Source organism: Dasypus novemcinctus, chromosome 3 (assembly GCF_030445035.2).
Source record: "Dasypus novemcinctus isolate mDasNov1 chromosome 3, mDasNov1.1.hap2, whole genome shotgun sequence".
NCBI lineage: Eukaryota > Metazoa > Chordata > Mammalia > Cingulata > Dasypodidae > Dasypus > Dasypus novemcinctus.
This window is the reverse complement of record NC_080675.1, coordinates 67,835,368-67,855,759: the sequence shown is the minus strand read 5'-3', so window position 1 is coordinate 67,855,759 and position 20,392 is coordinate 67,835,368. Positions and strand designations below refer to the sequence as shown.

Genomic DNA, 20,392 nt, shown 5'->3' with positions numbered 1-20,392 from the left:
CTTAACGGGGCGGGGTGGAGGGTGGAGGTGGGTGCTCTTCCAAGAACCCTGGTGAGTTCCAGTAGGGCTTCTTCTACATGGCTATATGGCACTTTTGGATAGTTAGAAAAAGATACTTTTTTCTAAAGTCTGGCTGTTCTCAAATGGAGGCGAGTTTGCCCCACAAAGGACATTTGACAATGCCTGGAGACATCTATGATAGTCACAATTGGCATCTAGTGGGAGGGGGACAGGGATGTTACTAAACAACCTACAATGCACAGGAAAGCCCCCACAGTAAAGAATTACCAGTCTAAAATGTTAATATGCTGAGGTTGAGAAATCCTGTTCTTGGCAGATGTAGCCCTGAAGCAGGATTTTAGTTCCTTCTCGCTCCAGCAGCTGTCCTTGTGTAAGGCACTGCTGACCTGTTTGGGCCTAGGGGAGGGACAATGGGGAAGATAATAGGAAGCTTTTGGGAATTTATGAGAGGAAGACACTTTTAGTGGAAAAGATTGCCAAAATAGCTTGCTATGTGATGGAGACAATTTACAATGACAATCATGTAAACATACCATTACAAATTGCAATAAGTGCTATGAAGATGTTGTCAATTAAGATACTCTAGGAAGCAAATGATAAGATGGAATTAGAAGTATAAGAGGTTTATTGGGGATAAGGCCCATGAAAGATGAAGGGAAAGGAAGAAGGATTCAGTCCGCAAAGCCTTCAGAACTTGATGCAGATCTGACATTTGTGAAAGGAAAGGATGAAGGAAGCCAAATTGGGCAGGGGGAGCCCCAGATTTCAATGCAGATCTGACAAACGCTCAAGTAACTCCATAGGAAGATATGGATTAGCCAGAGGAGACCTGCACTGTGCAGAAAGGACCAGACCCTAGTTTCTGCCAGGTTGGGGGAGGAGGGTGGCCGGGAAGAATCTGGCGTTGGCTCAAAGCCTTTGGCAAACTGCAGAGGCAATGAAGCTGGAGGCAGCCAGCTAGGAACAGTTCTCACAGCTCAGGGACATTCTTTCAGGTAGGAAGAGCAGTATGGCTTATTTTCCATAGCTACTCAGAAGGAAAAGTAAAAAAATGTAACAGAAGAATTTTATTTTCATTAGTTTTCAATTTTTTTTGTTGCAATCTACAATTAGAAATTGTTTTACCTTGTGACCTAGTACGCAAATACAAAAATACATGTAACTAGAGTTTTAGTTTTAGTTTTTTTTAAACAAATCAATTTTATTGCTACATATTAATAAAGCATACAATTCATCCAAAGTGTGCAGTCAATGGTATTTAGTATAATCACATAGTTGTGCATTCATCACTTAAATCATTATTAGAGCATTTTCATTATTTCAATAATAATAAACAAAAAACAAACAAAATTCCTCAATTCTTAATCTCTATGCTTCCCCTGCTGTACATAACTGCTATTTCTGGCTATTTTTGCACAATTATTTATTAAGCAGTTTTACTGAGATATATTCACTTACCATACAATCTATCCAAAGTTTATAATCAATGGCTTTTAGTATAATCACCATGTTGTGCATTCATCACCATAAAAAAAATTAAGAACAATTTCTTTACTCCAAAAAGAAAAGCTCCACACACCTTAGGAATCCTTCCCCAGCCCTACATAAGCACTAATCTAATTTCATCTTTACAAATTGATTTATATTTACATTGTATATAAATGTAATTGTACAATATGTGGTAATTTGTATCTTGTTTCTTTCACTTAGCATGGTTTTTTGGGTCAGGTATTAACGTTTTTCTTGTAGTATTAACATACATTTGTTCAGTTTCAAAGAAAAACAGTCTTACACATGCAATTTTACTCATACTTGTATTTCACATGTGGTTTCACGATGCTATACAGTCCCATGTTATATTTTTTAGCCTTCTTTTTTGTAGTATATATGACCTTAGACTTTCCCTTTGAACCACTTTCATACCCACATAATAGTACTGCAAGTTATAAACATTATGTTAGACTTTTACCTTTTCTATTCATTTCCAAAGATAAACACATCCTTTTTACTAATTCTGCACAAGTTATTCCTTAGCTCATCATTCTCTAACCTCATTCTGTTTTCTGGTGACCCGTATTCAAGTTATTAACTCCATGAGATTAGACAATATGTTTAGTTCACAGTAGCACAATCATACAGTGTTTGTCCTTTTGTGTCTGGCTTGCTTAACTCAACGTCCTCCAGGTTTATCCATGTTGTTGTATATTTTATGGCTTCATTTCTTCTTACAGCTGCATAAAGTTTTATCGTGTGTATACACCACAGTTTGTTTATCCATTCTTCAGTTGATGGTCATCTGGGTTGTTTCCATCTTCCATCAGCGATTATGAATAATGCTGCTGTGAACATTGGTATGCAGATGTCTGTTCGTATCGCTGCTGTCAGTTCTTCTGGTTATGTACCCAGTAGTGGTATTGCTGGGTCATGAGTTTTATGAACTATTTGTTAAAATTAAAACCTCGACATTGCATTTAGGATCTCACAGCTTTATTGAGTAATTCATGAATCGGGCAGCATCCCATTCAAAAAGCAGAAGGGAATGGAAAGGGAAGCTCATATGGCCAAATGCAGATGCAAGTGAGGAAATAGTCTGATTGGCTGACATTAAGTTTCCATTTTACACGAGGGACTCTTACAAAGTGCAGAGAAGATATACATTCATTAATATGCTTGTCCATTTTGAAGGTTCCAGCAGGTGACACAGCTTCTCCTAAAGCCTTGACTGAAGAATGGTCCTTTTCTAGGGGAAGGTTGTCCTCTTTGAGTGTGCAGTTTTAGGAGAGATACACATAGAGTGGTGAGGGAGGAAGGGGACACCAGTCAGTGCGGAATCAACCATGGAAATCAGTGGGATAACCGATGTGGCAGTCAAATCATCTCATATCCTGCCTGTCCATTTTGATAAGCTACTTCTTTTTTTTAAAGATTTATTTATTTCTCTCCCCTCCCCGCCCCCCCGCCGCCCCAGTTGTTTGTTCTCTGTGTTCATTCGCTGTGTATTCTTCTGTGTCTGCTTGTATTCTTGTCAGCGGCACCCGGAATCTGTCTCTTTTTTTTTGTGTCATCTTGCTGTGTCAGCTCTCCGTGTGTGCAGTGCCACTCCTGGGCAGTCTGCACGTTTTTGTACTGGGCAGCTCTCCTTATGGGGCATGCTCCTTGTGCGTGGGGCTCCCTTATGCGGAGACACTCCTGTGTGGCACAAGTGGCACAGCACTCCTTACACGCATCAGCATTACATGTGGGCTAGTTTATCACACGGGTCAGGAGGCCCTGGGTTTGAACTTTGGGCCTTCCATGTGGTAGGCAGATACTCTATCCATTGAGCCAAAACTCTTCCCTTGATAAGCTACTTCTATCTGACCTGGCTTAAACTAATTTATCAGTGCAGGTAAGGTGTTATTTATCTGCAGTTCTATAGGGCGTGTTCTACTTTATCAGAAAGTCCCTAGACGTCGATTTTTTTATTTTCTAGAAAAGCTCAATTTGGAAAGGGGTCCCTCACAACAAGCTTCAGTTCAGGCAGCCATTTTATTTTACTTAATAATTATTTACCCTTACTCTATACAGTGAATGCTGATATTTTTCTCTTCTATTTCCTTCTTTAAAAAAAAATTTGTGTACAACCATAAGATAATGTGAATATATTCATGTGTCCGCATGGTCAGGGCTTTCTGAGCGAAGAAAATTGACATATAGTAAAGATAATGTCTCCTTTCCCCAGATACATTTGCTCCTCACTTTCCAAAAGGAATGAAACCATCCATTACATTCCAAAGGATTTCTTTTTTAACCTTAGGGGCATAAGGATTCCTTTTCTCAGGAAGGGAAGATGACAGCTATTTAGCATTTCCATATAATCTCCCAGATTATTTCTCTCCAGTGATGCAAGAACTCCACCCCCACCCCCTTTTTTTCGTATGGGCATTTGTAACCATCTGGCTATCATTGCATCATCCTGATGAAGGAAGATGAGGTGAGGGGAACTGATATGGTTATTACTATAAGTAATAATAGTCTGTCCTATTCCAGAAATCTCATATTTGCTATCAGGACAACATAAATAAATATATGATTAAAACCTTATCAACAACCAAATTTCATGTTGCAATAGTATGAAAAGCGTACTGCAGATTGTTTCTATTATATTAAGGGATCAAGGTAATCTTTTGTGAGGCAATATTATTTGAACTGAGGTCTAAAGGATGATTAAGGATTAGCAAGGTGAAGGGAAGGAGAATTTCAGGCCGAGGGACCAGATAATATGATGAACTTGAAATGGAAAGAACTCAGTAATTTGAAGATTGAAAGAAATAAAGCTAGTAGAAAAGTAGTGCTGGATAAGGTTAGAGAGGGAGGCAAGGGTCTGATCATGTAGAAGGTGCAAATTAAGGACTTTAATAACAATAGGGAAGTCATTGAAAGATTTTAAGCAGGGACATAATGTTCTGATTTGCCTTAAAGGTATCAGTTTGGCTACAAAATAGAGTTTTAGGGGGAAGAAAAGAGAAAAAGAAGGATTAGAGGATGGGAAAAAGGAAGCAGAGGATATAATTAGGAGGCCATTGCAGTTGGGAAACAGAACCTACAGGAGATATCTACAAATACGAGATTTTTATTAAAAGTGTCTTACCCCGGGAAGTGGATTTGGCCCAACAGATAGGGCATTCGCCTACCACATGGGAGGTCCAAGATTCAAACCCAGGGCCTCCTGACCCATGTGATGAGCTGGCCCACATGCCGTGCTGATGTGTGCAAGGAGTGCTGTGCCACGCAGGGGTGTCCTCCGCGTAGGGGAGCCCCACGCGCAAGGAGCGTACTCCATAAGGAGAGCCGCTCAGGGCAAAAAAAATGCAGCCTGCCCAGGAATGGTGCCGCACACACGGAGAGCTGACACAACGACACAACAAAATGACACAACACAAAGAAACACAGATTCCCTTACCTCTGACAACAACAGAAGCAGACAAAGAAGACGCAGCAAATAGACACAGAGAACAGATAACCGGGGTGGGGGGTGGGGGGGAAGGGGAGAGAAATAAATAAATAAAATAAATCTTAAAAAAAAAAAATCAATGGGATGCCTCCTAGAATCCAGTCTGGTAATACATGGGTATTTTCATGTCTTTGCCCTTCTTTCTCACTGTTATGCTAATTGATCTAACTTCTGGATCACCTTTTATAGTTGTGGTTCATACTGAAAGCTCATTTCTGCTATCCCACAGCCCCCCACGTCCAACTTAAGCAAAAACTTATATGCCTGTAGTTCCTTCAGTTTTCTAATCATCACATATTATTTTCCCAGCTCCTAGGCCATAGTGGAGCTTATAGATGTTTTAGAATGTTCCAAATGTTTGTTTTCAGTCCTATTCTTGAGGGAGAAGCACTTCCTTGTTAATAAAACCCACAACACGGTAAGTGATGGCTTTGCAGCTCCAGAGGAGGTTCAACTAGGGTTCTCCGTATTTGGCTCTCTCATGCCATCTCGTGGTTAAGTGGGTTGCCAGCACAGATAGCCTTATTATTATTATTATTTTTTATAGATAGGTTTTAATCTGGTTTTGCCTGCTGCCTGCTGCTACCTTAAGGTTGAAAGGAGTTTTGCTCTGCCTTTTCCCTCTGGATCTAGACTGGTTTCCTCCAATGAGAAGAGAAGAAAACTCAGAGTTCAATGTCCTTCACAATGACCAAGTGCAGTGTGTTGATGGGAAGCTCTTTCCCAAGTCTCAAGGAAAATTCCACCCTGCTGTCCTTCAGTTACATCAAACTGTACATATTCAGAATAGAAATCTCCATCATTCTGCACACCCCACCCCTCCCCATGACTCCCACTCTCAAACTTGTTTCTCCTTCCATCTTAGTGAAAGGCTGTTTATGCAACTGCTAAGTCAGAGGCCTTAAGAACCATGCTAGAATTTCCCCCCTCTTCCTTTCATTCTCCTTTTCTGCTTCCCAAATCCAAATAACTGCTAATTTTCTGTCCATTTTCTCCATTCCTCTCCCATTGAGTTATGGCCTTCAATATCTCTCACCAGGAATATTGCCATTGTTTGTGTCTATCATGGCTCCCTTCTAGGGTTGCCTACCTCAAAATTTTCCTTCATATTGTCTCCAGAATGATTGATCTGAAACTCAAAACTTTTCTTCACTGTTTCTGAAAAACCTGTTGAGTAAAATTCAAGCTTCGTGATATGCTTTATAAGGTAACCTGTGATGAGCATTTGTCTGATTCTGAGACTCTTCTCTAATCATGTCTCATTTCACATGTGTTATACATCGTAACACTTATAGTTCCAGGAACACTATTAGCTATTTCATGGCTCTGGGCATTGCTCATGTGGTTTCCTTTTGTTTAGAAACAGTTACCTGTAAGTCTTTGTCTTGGGCTTGTTCAGGTTCAATAGAGACATTCTTCAGATTTTCCAGAGGGTATGCATCTGTATTTGTATGAAACAGAGGGATCACTAAAATAGTTGAAGAGAGTTTAATGAGGGGGCTATTTACAATCAGGAACCTCCAAGGGATTGTGAAATAGCCAAGGACTAAAAACAGCTGGAAGCCCTTACCGTCTCTAGAACTAAAGAAGAATTTGGAACCTGGAGAGATCTGTAATTGTGTGTGAGTACATCTGAAAGATGCTATATCTGAAGGTAGAGAGATGCAATCACTGGCAAAAATGGTGGGAAATCTAGGAGGAAATAGAACAAATATCCCATCCTTTCTCTCCTTCCATTCTCTGATCTTCTGCTGATGCCTTTCATTGGTTGAACTCAATTGGAAGCCAGAGGTTGAGGTATTCCACAGAAGTCATCCTCCCAGGACACAGAATAAAACAGAGAATGGTAGAGAAGGGATCTAGAGAGGCAAAGAATAATTAGCACAGAGTATAAACCTGACTGCTGGTGTCCTGTGAGCTGAGCAGGGCAAGAGTGCTAGGGGTGTCACCTGTCAGTATGAAGACTTTCAAATAATTAGCAGTTCTTAGATGGCACACCTCTCAATTGTGTCAGGTGTCCATAAGTCCTGGGCTCAGGGAGGAGGTCTGAGAAACTATTCTTTTTTCTTCAAGCAAACTTTCAACCCTGTCTCCTGTTTTCAGCCCAGTGTTATACTTTTGCCCTCAGATTTCCCTGAACCTTTATTTCCTGAGACTTTCTGGGATCTACAATGCTAATCAGCTTATTTCTCCTTGGCTTCCTCACCCCCGCAGGTTTAGGTCTCTGATATCTCTAGTCTACCAAGTTGGTTTTCCTTTATCCATGTTTTTGGCTTCCAGAATTCTATTGACACATGTTATCAACTGTTAACTCCTTTTGTATTTTTTTCTTTTTTTGTTCTTGTGGCCTGAATGTAAATGACAGCAAGGAGGGAGTGAGGAGAGATTAATGTGAATGCTCAATCCACCATGTGTAACAGGAAGCTTCCATTCTAGTGATTTTTAACTCTTTCCTGTGTGATGATTCTTGGCTAATTTAATGAAAATGGATCTTCTGCCCTAAAAATATATAGAGAGTTTCAAGAAAAAATTTTTGCTATATAATTTTGAGCAGGTTTATGGCTTCCTGAAAGGTACTTATGGACTTCTTAAAAGATGAACCTTGCTTATACAGTCATTTTTAGAATATATAACATCTACTGTAGTCTGTATTTCACAAGCATTACTTCTGGCTGACTCTTTGATTTGGTGTATTTGGCTTCTAGTTATGTATAAACTTCCTTTTCTATTCTTGACCCAGGACTATTAATTTCATCCACTACAATCTTACTGGTGAAGTCATTTGAGAGGTACCAGTGAGAAATTCTTTCAGTAAATTCTGGCTAACCCAGCGACATTCAACTCAGCTACCAGCCTGTGATTAGACAACTCCTCTGGAGTAACTCTAAGCTGTTTTTCTATAGTTATAATATAATAGATGCTATGATGAGTTCATCCAGTAGGCCCTTCCTCTTCCAACCTGCTTGTATCTTTATGTCTGAGGTGAGTCTCTTTAGATGGCATATAGATGACTCATATTTTAAAAAATTCATTCTGTCAGTTTATGTCTTTGATTGGTGAGTTCAGTCCATTAATGTTCAATGTTGTTACTGTAAATGCATTACTTACTTCATCCATTTTATCCTTCAAATTTCTGTTGCTGTATCTTATTATATATTGTCTGTCCTTTTACTCTTTAAGTTACCCTTACAAATAATCTTTATTTGTACACTCTTCTCCAAGTTGCTTACCCTTGTTTTCCCTTTCAGGCTGTAGCACTCCCTTCATTATTTCTTGTAAATCTGACCTCATGGTAACATGCTCTCTAAGTTTTTTGTTTGTCTGTGAAGACTTTAATCTCACCCTCATTTTTGAAGGACAGTTTTGCTGGAAAAGAAATTCTTGGCTGGCAGTTTTCCTTTTTCAGTACCTTAAATACATCATACCACTTTCTTCTCTCCTCCATTGTTCTGATGAGAGATCAGCAGTTGGTCTTATTGAGGACCCCTTGTATGTGATGCACTAGCTTTTCTCTTGCTGCCTCTAAAATCCTCTCTTTATCTCTGTTATTTGTCATTCTGAATAGTAGGTGTCTCAGAGTAGGAGTCTCAGAAGAGTAGGTGTCTATTCAGATTTATTCTGTTTGGGGTGCATTGTTCTTGGATATTGATATTTTTTCCCTTTTTAAAAAAAGATTTATTTTATTTATTTCTCTCCCCTTCCTGCCCCCATCCCACCCCAGTTGTCTGTTCTCTGTGTCCATTTGCTGCATGTTCTTCTTTGTCCACTTCTGTTGTTGTCAGTGGCATGGGAATCTGTGTTTCTTTTTGTTGCATCATCTTGCTGCGTCAGCTCTCTTTGTATGCGGCACCATTCTTAGGCAGGCTGCACTTTCTTTTGCACTGGGCAGTTCTCCTTATGGGGTGCACTCCTTGTGCATGGGGCTCGCCTACGTGGAGGGCACCCCTGCATGGCAGGGCACTCCTTGCATGCATCAGCAGTGTGCGTGGGCCAGCTCCACACAGGTCAAGGAGGCCCAGGGTTTGAACTGCGGACCTCCGATGTGGTAGATGGAAATCCTATCCACGGGGACAAGTTTGCTTCCCTGGATATTGATATTTATGTCTTTCATAAGCATTGGGAAATTTTCAGACATGATATCCTCAAATATTATTTTCCATTCTCTTCTCCTTCAGGGACACCAATAACACATATGTTTCTATGTTTCACATTGTCTTTAAATCTCTGAGACCCTGTTGCATTTTTTTTACTTTCTTTTCTCTTTCTGTTCTCCTGTCTTTTCAAGTTCAGATGTTCTGCCCTCAATATCACTAATTTTGTCTTCAATCAGCTCAAATATCCTTTTATGTGCTTCTAATGTATTTTCAATCTCATCCATTGTGTGTTTCATCCCCATAATCAATGTTATTTTTCTTTGTAGGCTTTCAATTTGTTTTTTTTAAGGAATCAATTTTATTGTAAAGTATACAATCCACCCAAAGTGTACAATCAATGGTATTTGGCATAATCATATAGTTGTGCCTTTATCACTTAGTCATTATTAGAGAATTTTCATTATTTCAATAATACCAATAAACAAAAAAGACAAACAAAAAATTCTTCACCTCTCAATCTCTCTATGCTTCCCCTGTTGTACATAGTTGTTATTTCTGGCTATTCTTGCTTATTTATTTATTTATTTAAAAGCAGTTTTTTGGAGATATATTCACATACCATACAACCTATCCAAAGTGTATACTCAATGGTTTTTAGTGTAATCACAATGTTGTGCATTCTTCACCATAAAATTTTTTAGAACAATTTCATTACTCCAAAAGGAAAATCTCCACAACCCTTAGCAGTCACCTCTCAATCCCTCTATCCTTCCCCAACCCTACATAATAACTAATTTAATTTCATCTTTTTAAAATCAATTTTATTGATACATATTAATAAAGCATAAATCCATTCAAAGCATACATTCAATGGTGCTTGATATAACCACATATTTATGCATTCATCATATCACTTATTTTTAGAGCATTTCATTAGTCCAGTAATAATAATAATATTAGTAGTAGTAGTAATAATAATAAAGAACAAAAACCAACCAAACAAACAAACAAAATTCATCACCTCTCAATCTCTCTATGCTTCCCCTGCCATACATAGGTGCTGTTTTGTTTCCTTCTCTCTACTTTATATTTATATTTTGTAAAAATTGTCTTATATATCCAATATCACCCATATTTTTGTTTTATATGAGGCTTCACTGTTATACAGTCCCATGTTACATTTCCTATAGTGTATTTTTTTTTAACTGAAAAAGATTCATTAAAAATAAAAGTTAAATTTAAGATGAGTAGACATGCACCTGGAACATTCAATATAATTTCTGATGGAATTTCTTTTTTTTTTAACAAATCAATTTTATTGACACATATTAATAAAACATACAAGTCATCCAAAGTGTACAACCAATGCTATTTGGTATAAGCACATAGTTGTGCATTCATCACCGCAGTTATCATTAGAGCATTTTCATTATTTCAATAATAATAATAATAAATAAACTAACAAGGAAATTCTTCACCCCTTGATCTCTATGCTTCCCTGCTGTACATAACTGACACTTCTGGCTATTCTTGTGCAATTATTTATTTATTAAGCAGTTTTATTGAGACATATTCCTATACCACACAATCTAGCGAAAGTGTATAATCAATGGCTTTTAGTATAATCACAATGTGGTGCATTCATCACCACAAAAAATTTTAGAACAATTTCAATACTCCAAGAAGAAAAAGCTCCACACTGCTTAGCAGTCCTTCCTCAACCTTACATAAACACTAATATAATTTCATCTTTATAAATTGATTTATATTTGCATATTATATAAATGGAATCCTACAATACATAGTGCTTGTTTCTGATTTCTTTCATTTAGCATAATGTTTTTGTCTGATATTAACATCTTGTAACATTAACATACATTTGTTTAGTTTCAAAGAAAAAGAGTCATATATGCAATATTACCTATATTCCTGTTTCACGTGAGGTTTTATTATGCTCTACAGTCACATGTTACATTTTTAAACTTTCCCCTCAGAAATATGCATTAGCTTAGACTTTCCCTTTAAACCACTTTCATACCCACATAATTGTACTACTAGTTATAAACATTATCTGGGGCTCTTACCTTTTCTGCTCATTTCCAAAGATTAACACACATCCTTTTTTCCAATTCTATACCAGTTAATCCTCAGATTTCCTTTTTTTTTTTTTTTAAAGATTTATTTATTTTATTTAATTTCCCCCCCTCCCCTGGTTGTCTGTTCTTGGTGTCTATTTGCTGCGTCTTGTTTCTTTGTCCGCTTCTGTTGTCGTCAGCGGCACGGGAAGTGTGGGCGGCGCCATTCCTGGGCAGGCTGCTCTTTCTTTTCATGCTGGGCGGCTCTCCTCACGGGCGCACTCCTTGCGCTTGGGGCTCCCCCACGCGGGGGACACCCTTGCGTGACACGGCACTCCTTGCGCACATCAACGCTGCGCATGGCCAGCTTCACACGGGTCAAGGAGGCCCGGGATTTGAACCGCGGACCTCCCATATGGTAGACGGACGCCCTAACCACTGGGCCAAAGTCCGTTTCCCAGATTTCCATTTTCTAATCTCATTCCCTTTCTGGTGACCCACATTCAAGTTATTAACTCCATAAGATTATACAGTATATTTAGTTCACAGTAGCCTAGTCGAAACTGTGGCAGTTTGAAATTATTTATGAACCCCCCAAAAGAGAAGGATTATGTTTGTAAACTGGTTTGTTCCTCTGAGTGGTGTGATACCCTGTGATTGTATTAAAGTAAAAGGTTTTAAATTTACTTGATTAATTCAATTTAGGGCCTTTGATTTGACCATGTTCAGTAAGGCATGATTCAGGTTAAGTCCCCATCCCCTTTGTGGGCTGATATAAACAGACACTCACTCAAGAAGACACATGGAAGAAGACACAGAAGAAGATATGGGAAGAGAAATAATTCCATAGACATGGAAGAGGAGAGAATTTTAATCCTGCAGCCCCAGGAAGAGAGATGAGCCATTCACCTGATAGTTTGCAGCACTGAGAAAGCCCAGAAAGAAACAGCCCTATGCCAGCCTATAGCTGAGATCAGAAGAAGCTGGGCCTATGGAGCCTTAAGAGGAAGAAGGCTTGAGAGACTAGGCAGCAATTACCGGCCATCTTGCTTCAACATGTGACAACAGACTTTGGTGAGAATGCAATTGAATTGTACTCCTTAGGGTCTTTTAACTGTAAGTTTTTAACCCAAATAAATACCCTTTATAAAAACAAACAGATATCTGGTACTTTGCATCAGCATCCCTTTGACTGACTAACACATACAGTATTTGTCCTTTTGTGATTGGCTTGCTTCACTCAACATAATGTCCTCCAGGTTCATCCATGTTGTTATATATTTTATGACTTCATTTCTTCTTACAGCTGCATAATATTCTATCATGTGTATACACCACAGTTGGTTTATCCATTCTTTGGTTGATGGACACCTGGGTTGTTTCCATCTTTTGGTGATTATGAATAATGTTGCTATCAACATTGGTGTGCCGATGTCTGTCTATGTCACTGCTCTCAGGTCTTCTGGGTATGTACCCAGTAGTGTATTGCAGGGTCATGTGGCAAATCTATATTCAACTTCATTAGTGACTGTCAACAGTCCTGCACAGTGGCTGTACCACTCTACATTCTCACCAACAGTGAATAAGTGTTCCTGTTTCTTCACATCCTCTCTAACACTTGTAGTTCTCTTTCTTTTTGATATTGACCATTCTACTAGATGTGAAATGATATCTCATTGTAGGTTTGATTTGAATTTCCCTAATTGCTGGTGAAGTTGAACATTTTTTTCATGTGTGGTTTTTTTTTTTTGCCATTTGTATTTCTTCTTTGGAGAAATGATTATTCAAGTCTTTTGCCCATTTTTAATTGGGTTGTTTGTCTTTTTATTATTGAGTTGTAGCATCTTTTTATATATCTTGGATATTAACCCTTATCACTCTGTGATTTCCCATTGAGTAAGCTGCTGTTTCACCCTTTTGACGAAGATCTTTGAAGTGCAAAAGTGTTTAATTTTGAGGAGATCCCATTTATCTATTTTTGTTGTTGTTATTTCTCATCCTTCAGGTATAAGGTCCAAGAAATCACCACCTACCACAAGGTCTTTAGGATGTTTCCCTACATTTTCTTCTAGTAGTTTTATGGTACTGGCTTTTTATAATTTAGGCCTTTGATCCATTTTGAATTGATTGTTGATTAGGGAGTGAGATAGGGGTCCTCTTTTATTTTTTTGTTATGGATATCAAGTTCTCCCAGCACCATTTGTTGAAGAGATTACTTTGTTCCATTAACATGGCTTTGGTAGGTGTGGCAGTTTGGTATTGTTTATGAATTCCAAAAATGGATATTGGATTGTTTGTAAATTGGTTTGTTCCTCTGGGTGTATTAGATTGTATTATATTTAGAGGTTTCACTTTCACTTTATTAAATCAAGATTAGGGCTATTATTTGACCATGCCATTAGGGTGACTTGGTTTAAGTACCTGCCCACCTCCCCCCTTGTGGGCTATATAAATGGATGCTCAATCAAAGACAGGGAAGTAAATACACAGAGAGTTTAGTTTTGGATCCTGGAGAGACAGCTGAGCTATTCAACTGATAGTTTGCAGCTGAAGAGACAAGAGTCCTGAACAGCTGAGAAAGCCTGGAAAGAAATGAGTCCCAGGGAGACAGACAAGCCTTATGCTAGCCTACAGCTGAGATCAAAAGAAGAGGGACCATGGAGTCTTAGAAGGAAGAGGAAGGCTGAACCCTCACAGAGACCAGCAGCCATCTTGCTTCAATACGTAGCAACAGATTTTGGTGAGGAAGTAGTTTAATGTTTATGGCTTTGTCACTGTAAGCTTCTACCCTCAAATAAATACCCTTTATAAAAGCCAACAGAATTCTGGAATTTTGCATCAGCACCCCTTTGGCTGACTAATACAGTTGGTTTGTCAAAAGCCAGTGAGCTTTAAAAGTGAGAGGTTATTTCTGTACTCTCAATTCTATTCCATTGACTGATGTGTCTACCTTTATGCCAATACCATGGTTTTTTTTTTACTACTGTAGCTTTGTATTATGTTTCAAGGTCAGGCAGTGAAATTTCTCACACATCCCTCTTCATTTTTAGAAGGCCTGTAGATATTTGGGTGCACTTTCTATTCCAAATGAATTTGGTAATTGCCTTTTCTATTCTGTAAAGTAGGGTGTTGGAATTTCATTTGGTATTGCATTGAATCTATAAATTATTTTGGGTAGAATTGACATCTTCATGATATTTCATCTTCCAATCCATGAACGTGTAATGTCTTTTCATTTGTTTAGGTCTTCATTGATTTCTTTTAGTTTTTTTTTTTTTTTTTATAGTTTTCTGCATAAAGTTCCTATACTTTTTGGTTAAATTGATTCCTGGGCATTTGAGTTTTTTGTTGTTGTTGTAAATGGATTTCCCCCACTGATTTCCTATTCACGTTGTTCAATACTAGTGTATAAAAACATTATTGATTTTTGCATGGTGATCTTGTATCCTGCCACTATGCTGACCTCATTTATTAGCTCAAGTAGTTTTGTTGTAGACATTTCAGAATTTTCTAAATTTGGGTAATGTCATTCACAAGTAGTGAGAGTTTTACTATTTGGATGCCTTTTTTCTTCTTGTTTATTTGCTTTAGTAGAACTTTGAGCACAATTTTGCATAACAATGGTGACAAAGGGCATCCCTAGTCTTGTTCCTAATCTTAGAGGGAAAAGTTTCAACCTTTCCCCATTGAGTATGATATTGGCTGTGGGTTTTTCGTATATAATCTTTATCATGTTGTGGAATTTTCCTTCTATTCCTATCTTTTGAAGTATATTTATCAAGAAAGGATGCTGGATTTTGTCAAATGCTTTTTATGCATTGATTGAGATGATCATGTGGTTTTTTCTCTTCAGTTTGTTGATGTGTATTATGCTAATTGATTTTCTTGTTGAACCATGCATGCACGCCAGAAATAAATCACACTTGGTCATGGTGTTTACTTCTTTTGATATGCTGTTTGATTCTATGTGCAAGTGTCTTGCTGAGAATTTTGCATCTATGTTCATTAGAGAGATTGGTCTGTAATTTTCTTTTCTTGTAGTATCTTTACCTGGCTTTGAGATTAGGGTGATATTGGCTTCATAACATGTATTGAGTAATTTTCCCTCTTCTCAGTTTTTTTGGATGAGTTTAAATAGGATTGGTGTTAATTCTTCTTGAAATGCTTAGGTGAATTCATCTGTGAAGCCATGTGGTCCTGGATTTTTTGTTGGGAAATTTTTTATTTTTAGGTACTGGGACCAGGGATTTAACCCAGAACCTTGTATGTATAAAGTCAGTGCTCAACCACTGAGCCACATCAAATCCCCTGAGTTGGTTTTTTCATTATTTTCCTCTTGCTTTTTTTTTGTTGTTGTTTTATTCTGTTTTTTTTAGGAGGTTCCAGGAACCAAACCTGGGACCTCCCATGTGGGAAGCAGGTACTCAGTTGTTTGAGCTACATCCACTCCCTGTTGGGAGATTTTTTTTTGTCTTTATTTATTTTTTTAATGTTACATTAAAAAAATATGAGGTCACCATATACTCCCACCCCACTCACCCCACTCCTCACATAAAAACAACCTCCTCCATCATCATGGGGCATTCATTGAACTTGGTGAATACATCTCTGAGCACTGCTGCACCACATGGTCAATGGTCCACATTATAGTTTACACTCTCCCCCAGTCCACCCAGTGGACCATGGGAGGACATACAATGTCCAGTAACTGTCCCTGCAGTACCACCCAGGGCAACTCCAAATCTTGAAAATGCCCCCACATCACATCTCTTCTTCCCACTCCCTACCTTCAGCAGCTACCATGGCCACTTTCTCCACATCAATGCTACATTTTCTTTGATTACTAATCATAATAGTTCATGAATAGAATATCAGTAATTCCATTCTAATCCATACTCTATTCCTCCATCCTATGGACCCTGGAATAGTTGTGTCCACTCCACATCTATATCAAGAGGGGGCTTAGATTCCACATGGATGATGGATGCAATTCTCCAGCTTTCCGTTGTAGGCACTCTTGGCTTCCTGGTGTGGTGGTTGACCTTCTTCACCTCCATGTTAGCTGAGTCTAGGAGCTGTAAGTCTGTTGAGGCTCAGGGCCTGGCTATCACATGGATGGTCCAGAGATTCAGGTCCCCTGGGTATACACTAAACCCCAGTGACAACCACAGGTCCGGTAAAAGTAACAGGAGAGGCTTGTGAACAAAGATCACATCTGAGTCCACCTCCATCACACAGAACACAAACTCCAAAATAGGGCCAACTGAGATGGCACTGAACTCCATCTGCCATGACCATAGAACCTGTGTGTCTCTGTAGCCCTCAGAGTAACCAATACCTGGGGTTGTATCTACTTTTATCTGTCTCTGGGACTCTGCCGAGGTGTGCATAAAGGCGACCTCTGATAACCTCCTGGCTCTTTTTTGGAGACTCAAAACCATATAAACTCATTTGTCCTTTCCATTTTCCCCTTTTATTCAGGTCAAAAAGCGTTTTTAACTCCTGATATTATATGTAGGCTGAGATATTCTGCTGGTCTGAGTTGACCCTTTTATTCAAGTCATTTTCTATTTACATCATCAGTTGGTTCTTGGTAGTAATCCCTCGAGCCATGGGAGTCATGTCCCACGCTGGGGGAAGGCAACACATTTACATGCTGAGTTTGGCTTTGAGACTGGCCACATTTGAGCAACATGGAGGCTCTCAGTAGGTGACTCTTAGGCACCCTGCAGCTCTAGGCCTTGTTCTTATTTCAGGCACACAGGCTCACAAGCATAGTCATTAGTATCAAGGGCTCATTGTCAGACCTTCCTTCTTTTTTGGTCTTTGCTGTTGCACTTGGGGAATTGTTGTTGTTCCATTAGGGAATGTGATAGAGCTCCTCTGGCTAGGAACCCAGCAGTCCCTCAGTTGTCATTTTTAACTGTAACCACTATGAAAATATCCAAAAATTTTTATGTACCCTGGATATATGCCCTGGAGAACTCCCTGCCAACCATGTGTCCCCTGTCAATAACATCCCACACCAGTATTCCTACCCTGCCATTGTTGAACCTCTCTGTGATCCAAAACTTCTTTGAAAATGAAGCCCAATAAATTGCCAGGTTCCATTAATAGTAAAATGGAATATAGTGATGAGTTTAAAGGTTAGATATAGAATACATATTAATTTAGAAAAATTAAGGTAAAAATAAATGGGGGTATCTAAAAATTAAAAAATGCAAAAGATTTGTTTTTGATGTTTTGACTTCCATCACTGCAATAAGTGTTGCCCTGTATGCAAATAGGCAAGGTAACTTCTTCCATCTTTTCCTCAGTGTCTATGTCCTTTCTTTTTCTTTTCCCCCCCCTAATTATTAAGCTTGTCTTCACAAAAGTTTTAGATCACATTATATAAAATATATGGAACTCCCACATATCCAACATAAAACCCTTTTCCCTTCCACAGCAATAATCTTTTTACATGTTCATACTACATTTACTGAAACTGATGTACAGATATTGAGACAATAGCTTTCAAATAAGGTAACATTTGGATTTACATTGTGGTTTATATTTTAGACTATATAATTTTTAAAAATTTTTAGTTATCTTATGTTTTACATTATGATTTTCATTTTAGCCTATAGGCCCCTATACAAAAAATATGGAACACTTTACGAATTTGCATGTCATCCTTGCACAGGGGCCATGCTAATCTCTGTATCATTCCAATTTTAGTAAATGTGCTGCCGAAGCGAGCACTGTTTGGAGATTTTTAATGACTGATTCAATCTCTTTAAATGTGATTTGTTTTGTTCAATTCTTGGATTTCTTGTAGTGTCAATGTAGGTTGCTTGTGGATTTCTAGAAATTTATCCATTTCTTCTAGGTTGTCTTGTTTGTTGGCATACAGTTTTTCATAATATTGTCTTATGAGCCTCTTTATTTCTGTGGGGGTCAGTTTTAACTTCCCCCCTTTTATTTCTGATTTTATTTATTTTCATCTTTTCTTTTTTCTTTTTCCCTTTGGTAGTCTAGCTAATGGCTTGTCAATTTTTTTGATCTTATTAAAAAAGAGCTTTTATTTTCGTAGATTTTCTTTATTGTTTTTTGTTTTCAATTTCGTTCATTTCTGCTCTAATCTTTATTATTTCTTTCCTTCTGCTTACTTTGGGAATGATTTTCTAATTCTAGTTTCTTCACTTATTCAGTTAGACTGTTGATTTTTAGCTCTTTCTTCCTTTAATATAGGTATTTAGTGCTATAAATTCCCCTTTCAGCACTGCCTGTGCTGTCTCCCAGAGGTTTGGATAAGTTCTGTTCTCATTTTCATTCATCTCCATATATTTACTAATTTCACTTACAATTTCTTCTTTGTCCCACTGATTATTTGGAAGTGTGATGTCCTTTGTATGTGATGGTTTGTTTCTCCCTTGCTGCTCTCAGAATTTTCTCTTTATCTTTGATGCTTGACATTCTGAGTAGTATATGTCTTGGAGTAGGTCTGTTCAGATTTATTCTGATCGCATGAGCTGTATTTCTTGGACATGTAAGTTCATTTCTTTTATGAATGTTGGGAAATTTTCATTCATTAATTCCTCAAATACTTTTTCTGTCCCTTTTGCCTTCTCTTCTCACTCTGGAATTCCCATAACACATATGTTGTTGTGTTACATGTAACCATTCAAGTCTTTGAGCTACTGCTCTATTTTTCAATTCTTTCATCTCTTTGTTTTTTTCTTTGTTCAATTTCAGCTGTTTGGTGTTCTGTATCATTTATTCTTTCTTCTGTCATTTTGAGTCTGCTGTTGTATGCTTCTAATATGTTTTTTAAAATTAATTTATTGAAGTATATCACTCATACATAAACATGCATGAACAATACCTGTATAATAATAATAATTGTGAACTTACAAAACAAACATATGTAACATCATGCAGGACTCTCATAAGTCACCCTACCACCAATAGCTTACATTGATGTTAAACCTTTTTCACTAATGATTAAAGAGCATTGTTAACATATTATTACTAACCAAAGTATTTTCCCCCAACCCTCTCTATTATTATCTTTATATCATTCATATATGAACATACATAAACAATTAAGTGTACAGTAAAAGTTGTGAACTTACAAAGCAAACATGCACCTCCACCAACACCTTGCATAGTTGTAAGATATTTGTTACAAATTATGAAAGAATATTATCAAAAGTTTACTACTAATTATAAATCTTATATTTGGTGTGTTTTTCTCCCAAACCACTCTATTATTATTTTTAAATATATATATATATATATATTTATGACAGAAGTTGTAAACTTATAAACAATCATGCACATGTGCAGAATTCCAAAAACAACACCCCTCTATCAACACAACACACTGTGGTGGAACATTTGTTACAACTAAGATAATATCATCTGAATAATACCATGTCCATAGTGTACATTTGGCTCACATTTTCCATACTGCCTCATTACTCAACCCAGTACATCTTTCACATAATTATATTATAACTGCTAACCACAGTCCATAGGTCACTCCAGTTGTATTTTTCCCATGCTTCTCTACATTCCCAGTACCCTGCAGTGGTGATGTACATTTGCTCTAACACACACTCTGTACCATCTGTACCATTAACCACAGTTCTCATCCACCTCTTGGTTTACTGTGCTATTCATTTTCTAGATTATTCTCTAGCATTCTGTCAATTGGCAATTACATACCTAGACTATCATTTTCAGCCACTTTCCATTTATAAACTAGCTGTTACTCACTATGTGTTACCGTCTACTCTATGTTTTTCCATACTTTTACAGTAAAGCTAATTAAAACTTCTACATACATTAAGAATTAGTAGTCCATCTCAGTCCTCCTCTTATCTCCTTTAAAAATCCACCACCTACCACCAGGTCTTGAAGATATGGTTTTATGGTTCTTGCTTTTTATTTTTAGACTTTTGAACCCTTTTGAGTTAATTTTTGGGTAAGTTATGAGATAGGGGTCCTCTTTCCTTCTTTTGGGTATGGATATCCAGTTCCCTCAGGACCATTTGTTGAATGGACAGTTCTGCTGGAGCTGTGTGGGTTTGACAGGCTAGTCAAAATCACTTGGCCATATATATGAGGGTCTGTTTTGAATAATCAATTTGGTTCCATTGGTCTATGTATCTGTCTTTATGCTGTACCATTCTGTTTTTACCACTATAACTAGGTAATATGAT

The 20,392-nt window shown here is 37.8% G+C and overlaps 1 non-coding gene across 1 annotated transcript; it reads right to left on the bottom strand.

Moving 5' to 3' along the window:
* Positions 1-17,823: 17,823 nt before the first annotated feature.
* LOC111759993 (U6 spliceosomal RNA) lies at positions 17,824-17,927 on the bottom strand. Its single transcript, XR_002793809.1, has one exon. It is a non-coding gene; the product is annotated as a U6 spliceosomal RNA (small nuclear RNA).
* Between the last annotated feature and the right edge of the window lie 2,465 nt (positions 17,928-20,392).